At 33.5% G+C, this 3590-nt stretch overlaps 1 long non-coding RNA gene across 1 annotated transcript; it reads right to left on the reverse strand.

Annotated features, from left to right (window-relative positions):
* Nucleotides 1–358: 358 nt before the first annotated feature.
* Nucleotides 359–780, reverse strand: LOC122293370. Its single transcript, XR_006237255.1, has 2 exons — nucleotides 690–780; nucleotides 359–542 (listed from the first exon to the last, which is right to left on the reverse strand). It is a non-coding gene; the product is annotated as an uncharacterized LOC122293370 (long non-coding RNA).
* Between the last annotated feature and the right edge of the window lie 2810 nt (nucleotides 781–3590).

Below are 3590 nucleotides of genomic sequence, written 5' to 3' on the forward strand. Positions count from 1 at the left end.
CAAAAACAAATGAGACTAAACCAAAAATGATCTTAAAAAATTGTCTAATATAAGCTAAAAAATTATATACAAACCAACGTAACCATGAAATGCAATAAACCACCATCTATTAAAATTCAATACATAACAACCAGCATGTACACCAATGAAATGCAATAAAACCACTTTGAACATAGTCTATCCAGCTGTTAATATCAATCTACAAATGTTCTTTCAAGCTTCATACACACCAACAATAATCCCAACCAACATATCACTTCAATATTTACTACCAATTCACATCATTCCACTTCACACTTCCATATATATAACTCAAAATCTTGTATTGCAAGACATATCAACATGCTTGCTGCCTATGTAATCCAATCCAACACAAATGTAGATATTTTATTCAAATAACACTTGAGTTTTTGAAATGTGTTCATTACATACAACATAAAGACATTGGCCTTAACTGAAATTCAAAGACTTAAATGAGCTTTGTCAGATTTCAGCTCACCAAGAACCAAAATCATAGAGGATCACCATATCAATTGAACTACCTGTGGAAAGTCCTCAAAAAAGTTAAAGGCAAAATTTATTCAATGCCAATAATTTAATATGACAACCAAAAGGCAAAAAAAGAGATGAAAGAAGTGCATGACGACTACGCAAATGGAAAAAATCTATGAATCTGGCAAAAATCTTACCACAAATATGACAAGCAAAATGAATGTTGTTTGGTCAACAAAATTTCATTAGCTGAAAAGTTATATGCGTGTCTTCTACTTTCCTTTCCTGCAATCAGATAATAAGATACAAAAATTAAACCACACCAATCAAAACTTAAAAATATATAAATGAAAATGCAAGACTAACCAACTCATAAGGCACAAATAAATGCAATAGCAGAGACTAGAGAGTAACTCACCTGAAATTTATTAAGGACCATCACTGCAGCAGTAGACTAGCCCAAACCTTTTGAAATAAGATGCTGAATCAGTAGGAACTTCTTAAGTATATAAGAGAAAAGCGATACTACTCTGTATCTTAGATCTTCTTGATCTTGTTATCCCCGTCACACTAACTAATCGTGCGACACATTTAAGTTAGTTTCACATGTTTATCGCTTAAATTTATATATATATATATTTAAATAGTACCGCATCATTGCACAAACCTTTATGACTAGAAATAATATACCTAAGATAAAGAAATGCATTTCTCATAGTAAAAAGGAATATTATCTGATCAAGTACCTTGTTTGGATTAGGAATAGAGCAAAGTGGGAGGTGGGTCATCATTTCTTGGTAAGAACATTCATCCTTCTCTGTAAGTTGTAGTGCTCCATCGAGGACAAAAACTTTGCCATAGGTCGAGGACTGCATTGATCAATAATAATTATTGAGGATATTAAAATACAAGATATATAGTAGCACACATGCATGCATGTTGCTTTTGCATTATTACACAAATGATCAACTCAAAAATTGGTATTTAATTCTCACAATAAAATAAATATATATATACAAGATATATACCTGGAAAACCATCATACTTTGGTATTTGGACGATCCTTGAAACAGAATTTTCTCCACTTTTAGAAAGTGTGCTTGTCCTACAATATATATATTATATATTATGGTCCATTATAGTGCAAGTAGTGGAACAAAAAAGATTCAAAGCAGAATTAATAGCTTGGCAACCTTTGCGTTGAACTGAGTAGATGATCATGATAGATCAACACGCATGCGCAAGATCATTTACATGTCAAGATCATCATCTTCACCAAATTATGAGTGCATGCTTACTGAATCCAAAAATAAAGAACAACCAAAATAATAATAATAACATACTTTGTTTTCTTAAATTTGTTTGTCCATTGATTTCTTTTTCCTGAGATGTCCAAAGTCAGAAATGTACTGCAATTAATTAGAAAAATCATTAAAAAAGATACTACTATAAAGATCTAGTTAAGGTAAATTAACGATGAAAATGGTCTAACTGATGATTAATTGTATATAATGTGTGTGTGTGTGTGTGTGTAAGAAAAGAAGAAGTTTTAACTTATAATAAGCTGTCTGAATTCGGCTGATCAAATTAGTCAGAAAGAGATCAACTAAATGTATCCAAAAACAAAGATATATATATATATATATATATAAAAGCTAATGCATAGGGAGAAATTTGAGTCTGATCATCACATATATGCATATAATAAATTCTCAGAACTTCATGATCAATGAAAGTGAAACTGATCACCTAGCCAAATTGGACAATGCTCTGCAAACCAACCAAGAATCCGTGGTTGTTTAAGATCATGATCATGATCACCAGAATCTATGCTGTCCGATAATACTTGATGATGATGATCAGAAAACTAGTGAGCAGCAGAGACTCCATTTTCACCATTATAGACCACAAGAACTCCATCTTCTTTTGGCAACTTTGGGTACAAATCCATAGAGATTGAGGTAGAAACATGAATGGTAGTTGTTTCCATCTTGAGCTCGGTTTGCACATGAGTTCTCTTGGTATCTGCCATCTATATCTAATATGCTTGCATGCTTAAATTGTTTTATGGGTTGCCTTTTTATATGGCATTTACCTATTCTCCTTTCTCTCAGTCGAATTAATTATATATATATATATATATATTATTCTATTGCTTATTAAATTGACAAAAAGAAAGCTACATCTGCTACCCAACATAAACATGAACTCACTCTGTATAACAAAATCAAACCTCCATATACGACTGAAAGCAACAATAAATGATAACAAAGTTAAGAACCATCTACAATAAGGTTCCAATTAAAGCCATGATACCAAAACTTAAGGCTGCAAAGCAAAACATAATAGCCAAAAGAACATTCGACAAAGCTCCCAAAACCCCAAATCAATTCTAAATCAATATCTAAAAAACTGATCCAAACTCATCCTTCAACATAAAAAAAGTCCCTCATGTAGATAAAAAAAAAAAAAAAAAAAAAAAAAAAACACTGCAATTCGTAACAGATTCACAATCAATAATGGAGAATATCCAAAAATAAGTGAACTTTCCCAAACATGCAAGAACTCCAAAAATTCAAAAAATAGTACTATGCTCTAATAAAATGCTTCCAATCCATATACCTAAATCGGGAGGGGAAAATTTTGAAAAACACAGACCCATTCATTGAGCAGCAGCCTCTCGTCCACGCTTTGGTCAAGATCCCCCACATACGACGATGGAACCGAGAGAGAGGGAGAGAGAGATAATTAGGGCGAAATAGAGAGTGAGAGAAACGGAGAGAGAAAGAGAGAGAGAGACGCAAACCCAAAGAGACGAAGATAGAGAAAGAAATATGGGAGGATTAGAGACTCACCTCCTCGGCGAGGTGGCGACAGTACACCAGCAAGCACGGCTTAGGAAGGGTGGCAGCAAACTCAAAGAGAACAGAGAGGGAGTATCAAGCAGGGGGAAAAGAAAAAAGGGGGAGAAGGAAAACGAGCGGGTATCGGGCTGGGGAAAAAAGAAATAAGGGGAAAGTGGGTTGTAATATTTTAAAGTATTTGTGGCAACATGAAGTCGCCGCAAAAAATCGCTTTTACCACAACTTCTTACTCGT

The sequence above is a fragment of the Carya illinoinensis genome, chromosome 14, assembly GCF_018687715.1.
Source record: "Carya illinoinensis cultivar Pawnee chromosome 14, C.illinoinensisPawnee_v1, whole genome shotgun sequence".
NCBI classification, from domain to species: domain Eukaryota; kingdom Viridiplantae; phylum Streptophyta; class Magnoliopsida; order Fagales; family Juglandaceae; genus Carya; species Carya illinoinensis.